Source organism: Panthera pardus, unplaced genomic scaffold (genome assembly GCF_024362965.1).
Source record: "Panthera pardus isolate Hobbes unplaced genomic scaffold, ASM2436296v1 HiC_scaffold_10, whole genome shotgun sequence".
NCBI classification, from domain to species: Eukaryota; Metazoa; Chordata; class Mammalia; order Carnivora; family Felidae; genus Panthera; species Panthera pardus.
This window is the reverse complement of record NW_026526655.1, coordinates 67,052,179-67,072,821: the sequence shown is the minus strand read 5'-3', so window position 1 is coordinate 67,072,821 and position 20,643 is coordinate 67,052,179. Positions and strand designations below refer to the sequence as shown.

The 20,643-nt window shown below is 36.6% G+C and overlaps 1 protein-coding gene across 1 annotated transcript in view; it reads right to left on the bottom strand.

The window, feature by feature from the left end:
• The window catches only part of SCN3A (sodium voltage-gated channel alpha subunit 3), a 114,683-nt gene that overhangs the window by 89,661 nt on the left and 4,379 nt on the right, over positions 1–20,643 (bottom strand). The window contains exon 2 of the mRNA XM_019458056.2: positions 4,964–5,158. The gene's annotated coding sequence lies outside the window, so the exon portion shown is untranslated. The remainder of the gene's footprint in view (positions 1–4,963; positions 5,159–20,643) is intronic.

The following is a 20,643-nucleotide window of genomic DNA, read 5'->3' as shown; positions in this document are numbered from 1 at the left end:
GCAAATCTCTTTACTGTCTGGAATACAACCAGATTCTCCTATCTGCTTCTAGGTTCAGTCTGCTGAGATATGTTGTTTTGATTGAAGTAGATGAAGAAAATCCTCATAATAAATATATATGTAGCTGGAAAAACGAGTTTTTTAATTGTTTTTTTCAGGCTGTTTTGAATATTCTTTGATCCACACCAAAACTCTACAAATAATAATTGCTTGAATTAGTTTCAATGTGAAATCTGCAACTGTATCAGGAATTATTTACTGATCTTGCCTCTTGGATGGATTCTGTAGCATGTATGGATCATTTGGAAAATATTGGCACACTGGTAGGCAGATTTCCCAAAATTTGGCAAATTTCATTAAATAACGTTCAAAAGTCACGTTCGTTAATGTCACCATTGATCTCATGAGAAAAGTCATAATGTATTGGGAGGCTGTCTAGTTCGTAGTGGCAGGTAAAAGTTTTCCACAATTCCAATTTCCACTTGAAAGCTCCAGTTTTAACACTGACAACAAATGCTGTCATTTGCTTTTCCTGAAGTGACAGCCTTTCCCTTTGTTCATTTTTTAGAAAATATCTGCTAAATATCCGAGTCTGAATAACCATAGTTTGTCACTTCTTCTTTCAAGTGAAAATGGTATTCCATGAAAAAAAGAAAAAGTGGTTTATTCAGCTTCTGATTCACACAGTCACACAAATGCTTTTCCTTGAGACAACCATGGCAGTTCAATATGCAGCAGAAATGCTCTATGTATTTTTTCCAGTTTCATCATACAGAATACTAAAAACACATGTCCCTTAGGTCAAGATTTAATAAAATTAATAATATTTCCTGCTTCATCAAAGTTGTTCTTATGTGAACTGGTACTTTTTGCTTACTGAAAGTGTGTGGGAGTGAAAATGTCAAAACTTGTCCTACAGTTTGATGCTGCTGCTTTGCTCCCTGCTAAGACATTAGCACTTTCACTCCATGACTTTTGCGCTATCAGTGAAAAAGGCAAAGGTCATCTTGGTATTACTGTTCGGAAAATAGTTGGACCTCACTGCCCCCCTGAAAGGGACTGGGGAACCCCCAGTTGTCTGCAAACCACCCTTTGAGAACTGCCCTAGAAGGAAACAGTTGGGCACCAGGAATCTAAAGAAGAGGGCAAGAGAATATGACTACAGCTGTACTATTTAAGGGCCTACAGTCAGAACTGTATTCAAGCCCTGGCTCTGCGACTTTCTAGCAGTTTGACCTTGGGCAATTTGTTTTATCCTTTATAATCTTCAGTTTCCCTGTCTGCATAATAAAGATAATGATAGCAATAATAGCACATATTTCATAGAGTTAATGTGACATTAAATAAGAAAAAGCCCCTAGAGGGTGAACACCATGCTTGGAAGATAGTAGACCATCAAAAAGTTAGAGAGAAAACAAACCATGGCCAGAGGACTGTATTTAATGCAAAATTAGGAGAGAGAAAATCAATGAGATTTTATGATGTTTTGATATGAGGATTGAAGAAGCGTTATGAGGTTAAGCTCAATCCCAGATTGGTTTAAACCACAAGTTGTCATTAACCCAACAGAAAAGCGGAAAGCGTTTGTAGGGCATGATAATAAATTCTGTTTGGGATTTATTTAGGTTGAGATGCCTGTTAGACAGCTGGGTATGTAATTAAAATATGGGTCTGAGAATCAGGAAAGCCGTCTGGGCTGAGAAAATGTTGATTAAGGAATCACTGGTTGAAACTGAAGATAAGAATATGCATTACACTGTCTAGAAAAAATCAGAAGATCAAAGGTAGGACTCTTGTGACTACCAGTTTTTAAGGAAAGGAAAATTAGACAGTGAAGTCAGAACAGTTACATAGATGCCAAAGGAGGAATTTTGAAGATGCTAATTAAAAGGCGTATATTGGATTTGACAATTAGTCAAATAATTCATTTAAAATGAATGAACAACAGGCACAGAGAAGCTAAGTAAACTTCACTGAAACGTCTACTGACAACACAAATTGTTGTTCTGAGGCAAAACATTTTCCACACATTCTATTCTTGACTGACTTTTCCTATTACAGTTGACATTTTTATCTTGAATCTTACTATTGTGTGATTTGATTTTAAAGATCTAAGCTATATGTAAATAACTGCATAAAAATACATTTATGTAGTTAGATTCAGTTTTCCAGGCTCACATATGTGTATGCTGTGATACTAACATAAGCTTCTGAAACTCTGTGAAACCAAAAAATATGAATACAAAGCTACTATTTGTTAATGAATCAGAATCTGAGGAAAAGGGCATAGCAAACAGTTGGGATATGCTGTGGCATTACTGAGGCAAAGACAAAAGTATTTTTTCTCCATTACTCATATAGCCTGGGAGTTCTTACCTTGACTAATTTCCAGAATAGCAGTTGGAAAATTGCACTGGTCTATAACCTGTTAATATCAATAGTTTCTCTTTCCCTTTGTAGGGATTTTTATGATTATGTTACAGACCAAAATCAATTAGTTCTGGTCTGTTCCCATGGAGACAAAACTATGTCAGAGGCTGTAAATTTGCCATCTTCAAGGATGGAAAGCTGTATTATACAACTTGAAAGATTACAGGGGAAAAAATCCACAGTGTATTTTTATGTCCTTGATGATGAGACAGCAAATTGTTGGGGAAAGATTGTGTCCACTGCTGAGGAAAAGATGCTGTGTTTTCTTGTTATCAGTGAGAAACTATTATAGAAGGGCATAATCTAAAAGACAAAATGGAGCTGACTACCCTTCCTTTGAATAAAGTTATTAACATTTTCTAAAGGGCTTTTCACTTTGGGATAGTAATTATCTGGTATTTACTGTATTTTCAGGCCACGTATGTGACAAAGAAAATAATGATTTTTTAAAGGCATATACAGAGCATTTGGCACATTATAATAATAACCACTGGGCATTCTCCAAGGCAGAATTAAATGTTATTTTCTGTATTTCAGAAGATCTTTGAAATAACATCTGGTTGGTATGCTTACCTAACTAGGTGGCTTTGAGAATTAAACGATAATAGACAAAACTCTGTTAAACTGTTACTATGTCTCAGGTACTCTGTCATATAATTTATATACGTTAACTCACTTAATCTTATGAGGTTTAATCGTTTAATTTTATTTAACCTTGTTATTCCCATTTTAGAGATCAAAAAACCTAGGTGCAAGTAGGTTGGATAATCTGCCCAAGCTGTAAAAGTGGTGAGTCAAGAAGACAGGTTTTGAATCAATATAGTTCAGGAAATAGCCTGGGCCCCAAAATGGGATTTTTAGTTCACATGTTCTGAAATTGAATTAGGATAAGTCTGCTACCTTACTGGGAGGTTACTACGTATATAGCCCCATGTTAGGAATGGAGTGGTGCAATCTAAGAAATAGAGCAATATAGTCCTCACCTTTGTTTTTAATGTAGAAGATAAACAGGAATAAATTAATAACAAGCATAAAACTCACATCTAATGGATACATACTGACATATTTTAAGCACCTTAGAGTTATTTGAAGATAAATTAAAGGCCTAGGCTAGCTTCTTATATATCATTACCTCTTGCTCTCATTGTGGTGTCAAGGAATGATGCAGTACTCTTGTCTGAATTAAACCTACTGAGAAAGTAACTCTACAGCAAGGATATCACTATTATATGGCCAAATATAGATGAAATTTAGATGTTTTCTACCACTGTTCCCTTCCTGTTAGCTAAACTCATGATTGTCCACACATAAATGCTATTTATTGATTTGCTAACTGTTTTAATAAGAGGATCTGTTTCTGTCTTTCTTTACCTGGACTCAATGGCATACCTCTGAAAAAAAATAGCTGAGTATGAAAGTGTGAGCTCGTCTCTGTCATCAGAACAATTTTTATCCTGGAATAGTTTCTAGGAGTTGATGTTCCCAGTGACTTTGTCTTTATCAGACAGCTATAAGCACAGAGAGACAACTGCTAACTAATAACAATTAATAACATTGTAATAGACAAATTGTTGGCTTTATTAGCTCCTGAATTTTTGTACTGTATGTTTGCAAACTGGAGAAAATTGTGTGTTCAACTCCCTAGCATCCATTCCACTCCACACACCGTCTCTAAGCCCCTTGCCAATCAATGGTTCAGGAATAGGCCTCAGGAATAGGTGAGGGGAAGCCTGCCAAAGGAGTGTCTATAAAAGGTTTGTTCACTCCTAAGAAGGAGACCAAGGAAGAGACAGAATTCTCTGTCCCCTCGACCTTATTGCATCGGGTATGATACGTGGCACTACTTCAGTCAACTTAAAACCAGAAGGGATGTCATTCTGAGGGCAAAGCTGGAACACTGAGGGTGGCAGATCACAGAGACAGATCTCCCCCTGGGCTCTTGATGGATCGCTCAGCTCTTGGACCCAAACAACCTCTGCACTGCCTGTTATATTCAATAAACATCCTTCTTGACTAAGACGGTTTTAGACAGTTTTTCTAGCTAGTTGCAGCAGATACGCCAAACAAGTAAATATTCCTTGGTTGGTTCAAAAACTTGGCCAGTTCAGAAGCCAGCTTTCAACCAAATACTAACCATATATTTATTTGGATGTCCTTTACCCCATGCCAACAGTTAAGCTATGGATACGATCACCAAATAAATATAGTAAAATTCAAGTAAATACAATCCTGGGTAATTTACTAAACACACAGGATGGATGTTTCTTTTAAAAGAAAAATAACTAAAAAGCTGGGTTAGTCTCTCTTTCTTACATCAATAGCCTTTGGCATCATTTCACTCCCTGAGGTCATCTCTGCCACATCTCTAAGTGTTTGCCTCTTTGGAGACACATATTAGCAAGGAAGGAGATAATCACTCTTTTGCCTTCTTCTTTCCCCCCCCCCCCCCCTCATGCAGCTGCCCTTGTTAGCTAATAGAGATTTTCGTTTACCTTCCACAAACACAAATTTATGCCACTGGTAGTTTAGGTACCTTAGATAGTTACAGCACCTTTCTCTGGAAAAGCTTCAGGCCACTTCTGGAAATTATCTCATTTGTTCTTATACTATCCCTAGAAGAAATTCTGTGTTTTTATTCCTGTAAGCGACTCTGCCACAAATCCTTGACAGATATCTCATCCCTGATGAACACTGATGTGGCTTGGTGTCAGCTTTCTTGCTCCATAATCTGTGTAGAAAGGGAAACAGGTGAAGTTAGTCCAGCATCTTTGGTATTTGGAGTGAAATGGGTGGTGTGGGTCTGGGTCTGGGTGCCCTGGTGTGCTCAAGGAACAATGGGGCTGGGAACCACTGCCAGGATCCTGGGGTGGGGGTGGGGCCCTTCTTTCTTTGGCAGCCTTGATTTAATTACTCTTTCTGAAGGCATGCCAGAGCTCCAGAGCATCTTTCTGTTCTTCACCTCCTACTTCCTTCCCTCCTCTCCCTCTTTTCTTCCTCTTTGTTTCTTTTCTTCAAATACCAGAAAGACCAAAGAAGTAGACCAATGGAACGTGTGATCTACACTGGTGTTATGGGTCATCATTCTAGTTCCTTTTTAGCTCCTTTTCCTCTCCACCTAAAACCCCATTTGACTGGTTAAGATAAGACCAATAAACCTTATTCAGTGGCTTCTAAGGTAAATTTTAGACAAGAAGAGATGAAAAACTAGCATGTTAAACCAAGGCATAATATTAACCTAAGAATAACAATCTGATGTCATATTCCATCAGCCATAACCTTTAGCAATAACTTAGCCCAGTTAAACCAATAATTATTTCAAAGGGCATTATATGTAACTTTTAAATCAGCAATTGATATTTAAAACAATGTTTACATCAATTCGCTCATAAGCCAAACTGGTAATGGATTCTCACCAATAGATCTCCTTTTATAATTTACTATGACAAACAAACAAACAAAACCATTAAATCTCACTTTTTAATTTTATACATAGACTTTTAAAATATAACATATATCCTACACCCTTGTTAAAATTTGTCTGTGGCCTTCAGTGACTTAGTCACTTTAGCAAAGTATGCAGGTACCTGTATGATCTTCCTTACAGACCTGTATGATCTCACTTACCTTTCATTTGGTGGTAACACGGATCTTGCTAACTATGTAATGTTGAACATGCTACCTAACCCATTCAGTTTTTAGTTTCCCATGAGATAATGAGGTTTACAGTGCCTAGTGAAACAGGGCTGTTGTTAGAACTAAATGAGATATATTATTTCATACACACACACACACACACACACACACACACACACAGCTATAAGTCACTCATACAATAGCGGGCATAAAGTAGGTTTTCCATAAAATCTGAAAGTTTTAGTGGTATTAGAAGTAGCAATAATTATAATAGTAGTTTTATTGTTATTATGCTACTAACAATACCCATCAGATACACCATGCATCAGAGCTTGAAATATTAATTTGTAAAATAAATGTATAGCCCTTCAGTAAATGTTTCCTCTACTTTACAGCCACAAGCCTAATAAACACTACTTCCCTTCCCCAGGACATAAGTAACTGTGTTTAAATAGCTTAATCTATCTACATCCTGACATAAAATGAGCATATGTTAAAAAACCAAAATGTCAATTTAGATATATTTCTAAAATATTTGTCAACTTTACTCTGGGAACATGGAGGGGGATTAGGTACAGAGGGTGGATATCCAAGAGAAACTAAGAACTTAAGGAGGAGCAAGAGAGTAGTTTGAGAAAGCATCCCAAAAGGTTCTGATTTGCTTGGTTTCTCTCTCCTCTTCCTATTCTTGTAAAAAAAAAATCACTGCTTCGTGGATCAGAGAAAATATATTCTATGGCTTGGGCTCCAAATGGGAAAGATTTGCCAATCCCAAATAAACATGCCAATCCCAACTATACAAATAATCCCAAATCCCCAGTCATAGTGATTTCGGTATATGGCTTCATGCTCCAATTTAGGCCTCATACTTCAAGTTACATTGTGCCTTAATAAGAGTTCTGTCTCAGTCATCTTTAAAAGCAGACCATGGCTTACAGATTAACTAAAATATAAAACTGGTGTAATTGAATTCTTTAGAGAATGGGGATTCCTTAAAGTAGCTCTGAACTAAAGCAAGCATAAGAATCATTTGGCTACTTGTAAAAGACACAGATTTCTGGGTTCTATCTCTGGAAATTCTGAAAAAGTTGATTTGCGGCATGGCCCAGGAATCTGCATTTTAAACAAGCTCCCTAAATGAATTTGGTGCAGGTGGCACATAGATTACAGTTTGAGAAGGCTGCTCTGAAGGAAATGAATAGAAGTTACTAGAAATGGGCGATTGATACTTTAAAAAACCAAGGCTGGAATTTAGATCTAATGTTCCCAATAAGTAAGAAAGAGCAGAAGCACACTGGATTACATGGCTTTATTCTGTTTTAGGAAGAAATAAAAATTCCTAAAAGCTGTGTATAAAAAGGCAAACTTTCTCCAAGAACTAAATAGAGAAAAGAAACTTTGCTTAGGACATAACAGAAGGGACACTAGGTAACATGCTTAACAGATGTCCTAAATTTAATTGCCCAAAAGACCCATACAAGGTTAAATCAAATAAGACTTCTACTGATGGCTAAAATTAGTTGAACTCAGTGAATTCCATTTAGAAGGTGATGAAATAGGATGGTTCAGAAACTTTACTTTCAGATTATCTAGTATACAACTATTGGGCCTGGAGATCCCCCCAAATTTTGAACTTATGTTAACAGAATTTCAGCATTTTGGAAATTAAGGGGAGGTTCTCTATGCCACAAATGAGGAAGTGATAGCTCAAAGAGCATGTTAAGGCCTTACCCTGAAAAAGGTAGGTGTCATCAGTTGAGAAACCTTGGACAAAGTTGCTTCAATTTTATTTTTCTTAATATATTTATATTAACATTATTAGTTATAATACTCATATCAACAATTGAATTTTTAAAACATTTTAATGTTTATTTATTTATTTTGAGAGAGAGAGAAAGAGTGTGAGCAGGAAAAGGGCAGAGAGAGAGGGAGGGAGAGAGAGAATCCTAAGCAGTCTCCACAGTATCAGTGCAGAGTCCAGTGCAAGGCTTGATCTTACAACTATAAGATCATGACCTGAGCCAAAATCAAGAGTCAGACGCTCAACCGACTGAGCCACCCAGGCGCCATCAACAGCTGAATTTTGTAGAGGTGAGCTCAATCATTTATATTCACTTTTGTGGTATTTTAGTTTATCCTGACAATTTATGTGTTCTTTAAGACTGAGTCCCATTATTTTTTAAAAATTTTTGTCTTATTCCAGGTGCATTGTTTTTACCATCATTTTTCCTCTTTAGTTTATCTTGTAACTGTTTCTGGCCATTTATGCTATTTTCTTTTCTCTCAATACATCCTGTCCTTTATACTCATAATATGATATACCTGCCTTCCTCTCCCGACCCCACCCTGATCAAAACCATTTCTGCCAGGCATTAGGCTATAAAACTCTGGGGACTTAGCTCTTTGTGCAAGGGCCAAAGCAGATCCAAAGCCTCTTTCTGAGGAATTCACAGACTTTGCCAGCCTGTCTCTGGCAGCATTTCCCCACAGGGAAGGGGCAGCATTCCATCTGGGTGGGAATGCTGGTTGGCTCTCTGATGTCTGTAATCATCCTACCCTACCAGCTGCTCACTTGGTTTTAAGACTTCAGGCCCTTATCTAGGGGACAATACCAAATGACCAAATCACCAGTGAAGTGAAATACAAGAAGTTTGTCTGGAAAGTAAACCATACATCTACTCCCTTGGGTGCTCCAGAGATTCTCCTGGATCATATTTGACCACCAGAAAGCTTCATGGTGATTCACATTAACCTAAAATCTGGGATTTGTTTCTCTGAGTTGTATAAAATTCATTCCTGAGTTCACTCTAAAAATGTTGAGCCCAAGAGGCTCAAAGCTAAATGTACATTCTAAAAGAGGAACTTCATTAATCCACAGTCTTGGCGGGTTTATCATCCCCATTTTCTCCATTTTCCTTTTCTTCAACTTTCTATTGCACATGGATTAAAAAAAAATAATATACCACTTCCCATAGTATTTTTATAGAGAAGTGGGATGTAATTAATGTCAAATTTTTCTGTTTATTCATAAGCATGAGACTATGCTACTTATAAATTTTCTATTCGTAAGCATGAGTCTATGCTGCTTGTAAGTAAATTATTATTCTCAAAGACTATAGTTAATTTTAAAATGAAATAAATGTAAAAAATTGAACTTGGAAACCCAGTATCCTAAAACTGAAAAGAATCTTTCAGTCCATCTATTTTCACCATCTAAGTTTTATAGGAGTGGTTCTTCATATTGGCATCAAAGTCACCTGGAAGGCCTTGCCAGTTGCCTCCCTAGAGTTGCTAATTCTATAGATATGAGTGAGGCCCCAAATTTTGCATTTCTAACAAGTATACAGATGATGCTGGTGCTTCTGGCCCAGGAATCATACTTTGACGTGACTGGCTTATAGAAACCACAATTTTATTTATCTTGAAGTTAGAAACATATGTGCCATTAATATTGCTCTCATTTGTTCATTTGCTCATTTGTTCATTCATTTAATGTCCTGTGATATAATTGCTCTGAACCCAGAGTCTTGGAATGATTTGTGGCAGTATTCTACAAAAGCCTGCAATAGCTTCCTGTCTCCCAGCTCCCAGCCTATTTTCAACAGCAATCAGATCAGTTTGAGAAAAATGGAAATCAAATCATGTCATTCCTCTGATCAAAAGCCTTCAGAAGTTACCCAGAGAAAGGGCCAAACTCCTTTCAATTGTCTATAAGGCCTCACGATATGGCCTTAGAGCAACCTAGCTGAACTTATCTCCTCCTGCTCTCCCTCTCCCTCTCCCTCACTGCTTGTTAGCCAGATTGGCTTCTGTCTGGCCTCTGCACCTGCCAGACACATATATACTGTTCCCTCTCTCAAGAATGCTCTTTCTCTAGATAGCTGAATGCCTAACTCCCTCATCTTCCTCAGGTCTTGGCCAAATGTACACCTTCTCAAAGACACCTACTGTGCTTCCCCTCCAGTTTATTACCTCACTTTATTGGTGTCTAAACACCATCACCTTATTATATACTACATCATTTACTTATTTATAATGTTTATTATTCATTTTCTTTCTCTCCTGTGTAGAACATAAGCCTTGTAAGGGCTGGAATATTTGCTTTTTGGGTCTATTTTGTTCACCAACAAATCCCAAGTGCTTAGAACAGTACATGACACATAGTAGGTGCTCAGGAGGCATTTTTGAATAAATGGATTATTTAATTTTGGTTTTCCCACAAAATTTAATAATTTATATTTTAATTTACTGAAAAGAAATTCAACCTACATGCACTCTTTAAAAAGGCTTGCATTCTATTTATGGCAGTATATTTTATAATAGTAAAGTCTAGAAAAAAATGAAATGTCCACTAATAGGGGATTGGTTAAGTAAGTAAAGTAACTTAGGTTTGTATCATACAGCCATTAACATGATAAAATTAAAAAAAGCAGTAAAAGCCAAATTATCTATGGGTACTATATTTCCTAATTTTGTAGTCCTATTTAATATAGATTAAAATAACACACATTGAAATCTTGTATACCTTAAATTGTATAAATAAGCTAAGTTTACTAGACTGTCTTTAAACAGAGCAAAATGAAGACTGAATGCTTTAGTCAAAGAGTTCCCTACAATCAATATTGTAGAGGCATAATAATAATGATTATATAGAACATTAACTAAGCATTTGCTATGCAATAGGCACTGATCAGCTCACTTAATCTTTACAATGACCCTGTGAGATAAATGTGGTTATTGTCCTCATTTTTCAGATAAAGGAACTATAAGGTCCAGAGAGGATAAGTAACTTGGCCAAGATTGCATGGCTAGTAAATGGTGCCATCAAATCAAGTGGTTGTTCATTTTTTGTTTTTTGTTTTTTGTTTTAGAAAAAGTAATCAAACTCTCTCTCTAAAACTATTTTACCATCTGCTTCTGCAGTTTCATCTTACACACTTACCTACATATATGTCAAACTGATCTATTTGCCATTCCCTGAAAGTCTCCAGTCTCTGGCCTCTGGACATCAAAAACATTCCTTGTGCCTGAAATATCATTGACCACCAATCATTGCTTGTTAAGATCCTACCTACACTCTAAAGTTAGAAGTGATTTTGCATTCCTCTAAACTCCCATAGCACACACATATTGTCTTTAAAATTCATATAATAATTATAATATTCTATCATCTGTTGTTCTTAAGGTTGTGCCTTATTGCTTCTACATTTACTGTTAAAGTCCTGGAGGATGGGATTTTACTGACTAGCCACCACAGTAAGCAGGCAGTTATTAGATAATTATTGAATACAATTACCTAAAACAAATTTTATAAATGCCCTGTCCGATGTGGTAGCCACAAGCCAGATGTAGGAGTTGAGCATTTAAAATGTGGCTAGTGCCAAAATTTGAAATGATGATATTTGGAGTATGTTGGCTTTAAAAAACATAGCATCAATAATGTTAATTTCACTTGTTTATTTTTCCTTTTTTTAGTATCTAGAAAATTTCAAAGTACATATAGGGGTCTCATTATATTTCTATTGAATAGGGCTGCTCTGATATATACAATTACCCTACCCTCTCACCCTCCTCCAAATGGTCAAACCCCTAAACAAACACAGGAATTAGAAAGGGGGACAATCCCCTATTCTGAGATGCTCAAAAAGTGAGGGGGGGGCTCTCTCTGGATGGATAATTTTTCTATTTTACTTGGTCAGATTGTTATTTTTGTCCTAAGTCACAGGATTTGGGACCAAGCAACAATCTAGTGAAAAACTTATTTGGTCCATAAGCAAACATTCTGTGTGTGGGGGTGTGTGCCTGCACGCACATGTGTTTCTGGAGTGGAAACCACATTTAAATCTGAATACAACAGAATTATAGAAAGCTTTCTATTTTGAGGTAAATTGGCAGCATGGCAAACAGAAAGCAAACAGTGATATAATCCTTGATCCATACTCCTACTATAACATCAGTGCTGCTTCAGCCATTACAGAGAGCCCTCCCTGTGAGTGCCCTGAGCCGCATTTCTCCTACTGCTGCTGGTGCCGTGTGCTTTAGGCAGTTTCTTTCCAGGCAACCACAGACTGTTTACTGACTGTAATCAAAATGACAGCACACTGTTTTCACAACCGAGTGTTGAGAGTTGATTGCCTTTTTCACTTGGCAACCTGAGGGAACTTTAGAACTGGGATCCTGAGGTACAACTTGTGTTACTTAGATGCAGAAAAACCATTTGACAAAATACGACATCCATTCTTGATAAAAACCCTTAACAAAGTAGGGATAGATGGAGCATACCTCAACATCATGAAGGCCACATATGAAAGACTCACAGCTAATATCATCCTCAATGGGGAAAACTGAGAGCCTTTCCCCTATGGCCAGTAACAAGACAAAGATGTCCACTCTCACCATTACTACTTAATATAGTACTGGAAGTCTTAGCCTCTGCAATCAGACAACAAAAAGAAATAAAAAGCATCCAAATCAGCAAGGAAAAAGTCAAATTTTCACTATTTGAAGATGACATGATACTCCCATGTAGAAAACCCAAATGATTCCACCAAAAAATTTCTAGAACTAACACATGAATTCAGAAAAGTTGCAGGATATAAAATCAATGTGCAAAAGTCTGTTGCATTTCTATACAACAAAACAAAGCAGGAGAAAAAGAAATCAGGGGATCAATCCCATTTGCAATTGCACCAAAACAATAAGATACCTAGAAATAATCCTGACTAAAGAGGTAAAAGATCAACACTGAAAACTACAGAACACTTATGAAGGAAACTGAAGAGGACACAAAAAAATGGAAAAGCATTTCATGCTCATGGATTAGAAGAACAAACATTGCTAAAATGTCTATACTACCCATAGCCATCTACACATTTAATGCAATCCCTATGAAAATACCACCAGCACTTTTTTTTGCAGAGCTACATCCTAAAATTTGTATGGAACCACAAAAGATCCTGAATAGCCAAAGCAGTTCTGGGAAGGAAAAAAAACTGGAGGCATGATGATTCTGGATTTCGTGCTATATTACAAAGCTGTAGTCATCAAGACAGTATGGTACTGGCACAAAAACAGACACATACATTAATGGAACAGAATAGAAAATCCAAAAATGGAGCCACAACTGTATGGTCAATTAATCATCAACAAATCAGGAAAGAATATCCAATGGAAAAAAGACAGTCTCTTCAACAAATAGTGTTGGGAAGACTGGATGGCGACATGCAGAAGAATGAAACTGGACCACTTTCTTACACCACACACAAAAATAAATTCAAAAGAATGAAAGACCTGAATGTGAGACAGGAAACCATCAAAATCCTGGAGAACATAGGCAGCAACTTCTTTGACATGAGCCATAGCAACTTCTTACTACATACATTTCCGGAGGAAAGGGAAACAAAAGCAAAAATGAACTATTGGGACATCTTCAAGATAAAAACTTCTACACAGTGAGGGAAACAATCAACAAAACTAGAAAGCAACCTGTGAAATGGGAGAAGATACTTGTAAATAATGTATCTGATATAGAGTTTATATCTAAAATCTATAAAGAATTGTCAAACTCAACACCCAAAAAACAAATAACCCAGTTAAGAAATGGGCAGAAGACATGAATAGAAACTTTTCTAAGAAGGCATCTAGATGGCTAACACTCACATGAAAAGATGCTCAACATTACTCATCATCAGGAAAATACAAATCAAAACCACAATGAGATTGTACCCCATACCTGTCAGAATGGCTAAAATTAACAACGCAAGAAACAACAGGTGCTGGCAAGGATGCAGAGAAAGGGGAACTCTCCTGCACTGTTTATGAGAAAGCAAACTGGTGCAGCCACCCTGGAGAACTACTGTTTCTGTAGGTCCCTCAAGAAATTAAAAATAGAACTATCCTATGATCTAGCAATTGCACTATTAGGTTTTTACCCAAAGGATACAAAAATACAGATTCAAAAGGGGTGCATGCACCCTAATGTTTATAGCAGCATTATCAATAATAGCCAACCTACAGAGAGAGCCCAAAGGTCTATCAACTGATGATGGATAAAGAAGATATGGTGTATATAATGGAATATTACTCAACCATCAAAAAGAATGAAATCTTGCCATTTGCAATGATGTGGGTAGAGCTATAATGTATTATGCTAAGTGAAATAAATCAATCAGAGAAAGACAAATACCATATGATTTCACTCATATGTGGAATATAAGAAACAAAACAGGTGAACATATAGGAAGTGAGGGAAAAAGAAAAGAGAGGGAAACAAACCACAAGAGGCTCTTGGTGATGGAGAATAAACTGAGACAGATGGAGGGAGATGTGTTGGGGATGGGCTAGATGGGTGATGTATATTAAGGAAGGCACTTGTGATGAGCACTAGTTATAGTATATAAGTGATGAATCATTGAATTCTACTCCTGAAGCCAATATTGCACTGTATGTTAGCTAACTAAAATCAAAATTTTTAAAAAGGTGGGGGAAAGAAAATTAATGGTCCCTTCCCTCTTGTGCTAAAAGAGGACAGGCATTAAATAAAGCAATCTGAGGCACAGAAACAAAACAAAACAAGAACAAACCACAAAAAAACAACAACTTGCATTACTTCGAGATGGCAATGCTTTCTTCCTCACATATAACCTGAATTCCTTTGAGGTTTAAAATTAAGAGGTTTAAGATTTATCTAGCCTGGAACAGAGAGGCTGTAATCACTCCCTTCCAATCAGTTCTAGTGGAATTGGTGTTTGATTTAGATGGGGCTGAGGTTCAGCTGTCACGTGATTCTTCACCAGTGAGGACCCGGCCACGTGAGGGAGCTTCTCTACTAAGCATGCTCCACAAATAGATGATTATAATGCCATGCACTCTGATCACCCTGACATAGTGCCACAGAAGACAGTGTAACATAATGGATAAGTTTTCCCTGCTCTATCTTTTTAGAAAAAAAGATTTAATGAAAAGGTAAGGAAGAGAGGGAGGAAAACAGGAGACAAATGGAGGCTGCCATTCAGGTAACCTGTATTTTAGGCTTGTGTTTGCCATCAGTTGTTGTGACATATTGAACACTCAACATCTTAGGTGTTCATTGTCCACATCTGTAAACAAGAGGGAGAGGAGGAAAATTGACTAGCTCATTTGTAGTGCCTTTTTTGTCTCTAAAACTCTAGTTCCCGTATCCAGACTCTGGGACTCTACCAGACACACTCCAACATCCATAACTTCTGGGAGAATTGAATGATGCGTACAACAATAGTCTTCTACTCTGAGCAACAAGAACCACTGCATACTGGACCAATCATGTAACTGAGCTAGGCTGTGCTATACTTACTAGAGGCTACCTTCATCTTCAGAATACTTTAGTGAACTTGGGACTTGCTCAGATTTTAAACAATGTTTTTTTGATGAATAAATACTATGAATGCCTTGACTAGAGCACAGCTGGAAGGTTGGTTGCTGAAAAGAACGATCCCTCAAATCCTTTCTAACTCTACATATTCAATCCTGTATACATGATTTCTTCATGAAATGGTAATACGAAAAGTCTTCTCATCTGGGGAATTCTACACAAATAGCAGGTTTAAAAAAAAAACTCACAAAACTTTGTCTAATTTTCAGTGAAATATGACAAGTCACTTGGCTAAGTTCCCCCCACCCCCAGCCTCGCCACCACCTTCCCTGCCACAAAAATAGGGTCTTTTAAAGCCAGAAAAGCTGAAAATATTTCTCCTAGGATCTGAATTCAGGACCCAAAAAGTCAGTGTTTGTTTTTTTCACCTTTCCAGCCACTAAGCACATCATTGGCACCAAAAATCAGAGCAAGGGCCTGTGTGCACCGCCCTGATTTAGGTGTCAGTGATGCCACTCACTATAGCAGGAACACACAGTGGAAGGTCTCTGCATGTAAAGGCAGGAAGGATGCTGTTCAATGCTCAATTCCTTCGAGGCTAAAGACAACCAGAATGCCTCAGGTAAGAAAAAATTACATGTGATGCACGACTTTATTTCAGGAAAGGATTTGCAGCAACCAGCTTGCTCACGAGAGCCAAGACTGGTGTCGCCTGTCTATCCTGGCTCTACCCAGGATGGACGATCTAGCAAGTGAGCCCCTGGCTAACAGAGGGCAGCAATAGTGAGGAGAAATGTAAAAGCCAAAGGGAAAAGATGCTAGAAAGATGCTAGAAAGAACTGGAATCTGTGGCATTCCTGCAATGTTTCAAGCGTGCCACCCGAAATGTCTCCTCAAGGATTTGGGTAATTGAGGATTCTGATAAAATTGCTTCGGCAATATTGAGCATTGAATGCGCTCCTTCTTCAAGTGACCCCCCCCCCTTTAAAAAATTAATAGACTTTATTCTTTCAGGCTAACAAAAAATTTTGATTGGAAAAATACGAAGAGTTACCACATCAAGTGTGCCTTTTTCAGCTTTAAATATTTAGTCCCGAAACCTTTTATTCCGGAAGAATTTAAGAGAATATATTCTCTTAATTTAAGAATTTAAGAATTTAAGAAAATATTTTCTCACAAAGTCTCTAAATTTAGCTTTCTTGAGGGATATGGACTGTTGAAAAAGTGTGTATTATTTTATGATTAAATTAGTCTCAGAGAGGGGTGCTGGAGACGTGGCACCACTATTGTGCACTTAATGGATGTTTAAAAGAGATGTGCCTTACGATGACTCAGAATAATTTTAGGACACCTGGCAAACAACGTGTCCAACAAAAGTATAAGAAAGAGCTCACTTTTGTGGCTTTGGTGGTGTAGCTTGACTCTTTTGTGTTAATTTGCATAGAGATCTGCATCGTGATTTGATGTGCTGTGCCACTTTTTATTTATTCCTGAGCATTACCCTTTCCCTTTTCAATTGATCTAATTGCTTTTGAATGACAACTTGGAATGGTTTTCCCCAAAGAATCAGGTTAGTTAGCACACTTGTCACCATGTTGGTAGAGAGAATGTTTATATCAACAATAAATTTTTCACTCTCTATACTCACTGAATAATTTAAGGTGACCCTTCTTTGCAAAATATTTCTTCTCTGGTTCAGGCTTTAATTCCTATTAACACTTCACTGGTTTATTTTTTTACGTTTTCATTGTTGGCTAACCCCAAGTATTTTGTGTATAAAGGTAGGATGTTGATTATTTTTAAGTAAATGATCCAATCCCAATTTAAGGACCCAAGCATGGTTTTACATACATCCATCATAAATTGAGCCTCAAACAAAATATTGTATTTCTTCTGTTTGCCATAGAAACACCAGCCCCCTGCTTCAAAATATGGATATTCTCAACCTGAGATTTAACAGATCTTTCCTATAGGGTGGTAATTTTACTGACCAGATTGACAGAATGGTAAGAATTGTGAAGAAAACATACTTAAGTAGTAATATTAAGTGATACTTATCTAGAGGAAAGACTTGAGGATATAATTTGTCCTGAAGCACATAGAAGATTGTTTTATTAATGGCTACCGCAGTCTCCTCCCAGCTGTGGAAAGGACTGCTGGAAAACGACATAAAAAGCAGCTGGGGTGTTAACCCAGTAAATGTCTCCTTAAAGAGTTGAAAAAGCTGACTCATCTTGGTAATGGAATTCCTTTTAAGAAATGCAATTCATTATTAATTCTGCTTAGCTATTAGATTAATTCATTTCTTTCTCATAAATATCACTTTCTGAAAATACACTTTTAAATGCATTTGGCCTTAAGAAATTTGTTGGTTTACAGGTCTGCCTTCCCTCTGAATCTACCACAATTGCAGTTTCAGAAATTAGAAATCAATGTTTTGTTTCCAGTTGGATGACCTGGACATTCAAAGAGTATCTTTCAACAGAAACTCTTATTCGATTATTGAGGGCTTAATTTTCAAAGGAGCAATTTACGAGGTACAGAATAAAAAGAGAACGAAATCTCTGGTTGTACAAATTGCAGCTCGTGGATGCTTATTTCTGAGTGTGCACAATTGTTTGTATTGTTAGTTTGCACAATATACCATAGCCAGCAGCTGGGTCAACTTCAAATAGAGGGAAGGGTAGGAAATTAACAATTTGAAATATAAAACTGCTTAAACATATGGAATAAATACCAGCCTTTTTAACCAAGGAAGAAATGGACAGGAATATATTTTGTTGTTGTTGTTATTTTCCTAAGCATTTGTGTGTCTCTTTACTGAACACACATCCACTTACTAGAATTTTGAAAGTCATTTCTCAGCTTTTACTTCACTAGCCAACCTTTCATTAGCTTCTCTTATTTTTCTCTGCCTTCCTTCAGTCAGCTGGTTTCAAGGCTGGCCACATATTTGAACTATACTTGCAGAGCTTTTAAATAAACACTGATACCCAGACTCAGCCCCAGAGAGTCTAATTGAATTGATCTAAAGTGGAGCTGGCATTGCTCTTTTTTAAGCTTCCCAGGTGATTCCAGTGTGCAACTAAAGCTTATCATGTTGTACCTCTGTTTTCTCTCAGGATGTTTACGTATCTATTTCCCTTCAAGTGTTCTTTTCCTCTGTCATTTTTATTAGTGAGTTTTTAAAAACCTAATTTTTTTTCATTTCTCATTTTGCGCTTTTGTCCCCCTGATTTCCCATTTACTGGACAAGAAGTTCTCATTCCAAGTGCATGTATCTGAGGTGTATTCTTCTCTAATACTACCAGATTTTTATGTCCATGAAAGAGAATGTGGTATGATTGTAAATTATACTTTTGTCTGTTCTTCCAATGCTGATGTAATAATACACTTTAAATTTTGGTACACATATATAAAGATTGATAGTGGACCCCAACACAATTGTTGAAAAATAATATAAGAATGGATTTACTTGAGCTGTAATCATTATTGACTATTATTAAAGATAATTTGATAAGATATTTTAGAACTTTGAGGCCATATGGGACTCAAGGACATGTAAATATCCTATTAATAATATTTTTACCATTTCACAGCTAAAGGATCTATTTTTGAGTTGTAATGTAAAGACAAATTTTAATAGTTTCAGAACAGGGCATAAACTATCATATCAGTAACATGATAGTGACAGTAAGGAAAGCACTAATAGCAACAAAAAAGGGGGTAAGAAGGATCTATGATGATTAAAATTTGGTGATATAAATATCAGTAGGAAAAACAGATATATGGGAGGTAATGTATAGAACATTCAAGGATTTGAAATGAATGTAGTAGGAAAATCACAGGCAGTTGGTTGAGGCCTGGAATGGTAGATAAGAAGTGTGTTATTGTGGCTGTGCCTCGAAATGCAGTCAAGCCATTTCCTCTCCATCAGGTTTATTTTCCCTCACTGGTAAAAATACTGGTTGGATTGGCAAAAGGGAAAAAAAACCCAGCCAAACTCCTTTGGCCATATCCTGCCTGTAGGTATGTTTTGTTGAATCTATCTAGTATTATAAATAATTTGAAATAGATGCCAACGTTTAACAAAAGAGATAATTCTAAAAAAAAATCTGGATTTTTTAGCTTCTTTGGAGAAATCATCTGATTCAACAGTCTCCTAGCCCTAAGATGGAGTTTCCCCTCTTTGTAAAGGGTATGGGCTGTCCAGTTCCTTACTTCTAACCTGGCTGACTTCATTCCTCTTCTTATCCATTTTGCCCATGTAGAAGTTTGGGTTTGTTTCCTTAAGAATTTATTTGTAAGATTATTTCTAGCCATGATGTAAGTTCCATGAAAAGAAAATGCTCAATACTTTGTTTAGGTAGAACAGAAATAATTTACAAAGAGGAAAATGAATGTCACAAGCAAAAACACTGAGGAGACAGAGAAACTAACAAACAGGTGACTGGTTCTTAAATAGAGGCGTAAGCCCTTAAAATGTGTTTTGTTAAGACCTATGCAAGAATATTTTGGATTATAGATCAGAAGCACAATGTCACTTAGGAGTAAAAACTGGGATTTGGTGAATTATTTCAGTCATATCTCTTGGGAAAGGAAAAGGACACAGTGTTCTGTACAACCCAAGTAAGAATAAAGTATATTCTGAATATTAAGAGATTAAAATTCCCCAAAGTAAGCTTCTTGGCAGAAAATGGCCAAAGTTATTTAAAGAGTGACTTCCCATCTTTGAATTCACCCATTGAATAAAACAATATTCAACCACTGTTTAATAATTTAAGCACCATCATTTCTTTCACTTTGTGCCAGCACAGAGCTTAATCACATGAAGGGCTCCCTATATGCAGTCTCCAAAAGGATGAAAACCTAATTCAATTATTACAGAAATAACTCCAGACTTTTAAAAGATTTCTCTGAACTGAAACAACCTCTGAGAATTATCTTCTACAAACCACCACCTAGCATAGGCACTGTATTTGTGTGTGTGTGTATATATATACATATATATATATATGTATATATATATATGTATGTAAAATATTGTAAACTTGTATATAAGTTACTTTGCAGTTTTTCTCTATTCATATATCTTGGGAAGAAATATCTTTAAAATTCTCTCTATAAGGTCCTTTATCACTTCAAATTCTGAAGGAAAGAGGTAGAGTATAAAAAAAATCAATAAATAAGGCACCTTAAAGCTTGTGGTATCCAATAAGCATTCATATAAG